This window comes from Myotis davidii, unplaced genomic scaffold (assembly GCF_000327345.1).
Source record: "Myotis davidii unplaced genomic scaffold, ASM32734v1 scaffold147, whole genome shotgun sequence".
NCBI classification, from domain to species: Eukaryota; Metazoa; Chordata; class Mammalia; order Chiroptera; family Vespertilionidae; genus Myotis; species Myotis davidii.
The window spans coordinates 10,362,331-10,362,935 of NW_006383010.1; positions in this window are offsets into that span (position 1 = coordinate 10,362,331).

The following is a 605-nucleotide window of genomic DNA, read 5'->3' on the forward strand; positions in this document are numbered from 1 at the left end:
AAATAAACTATTTACATAAAGAGGAAAAAAAGAGCCAAGTGATTGTCTTACTAGAGGCCTGGTGCATGAATTTGTGCACAGGTGGGGTCTGGCCGGACCTCCCTGATTGGGGCCAATTGGGCTGGCCGGGGGGGAAGGCCTGTGGGCAGTTGGCTGGCCAGCCCCATCCCCTGGTCAAATTCCCCACTGAACTCCTTGTAGAGGGGACAAATTGCATATTAACCTTTTATTACATAGGATAACAGAGCAAACAAAATCACTGAAAACTTTTAAGCAGAACTGAGTTAGAGATATATGTTGTAATAAAAGTGATAATGAATTCAGACTTATTGTAAGTTACAAGGCTAATAACAGAATATATAAACATACTCTCGCCATGGAGCCTGGAAGTGGGGATAATTAGGGGTCATCTTGGAAGCTGGTTACCAATGCATATGCCTGTATGTGTATGTGTATGTGTGTATGTGTGTGTGTGTGTGTGTGTGTGTGTGTGTTAGTGTGTGTGTGAAGTGAATGGAAATTAAATCTATTGAAATGAATACTCTAATGGCCATAAGAGAATTAAATTATCAATAAAACACATAGTAAAAACTAATAATCAATAG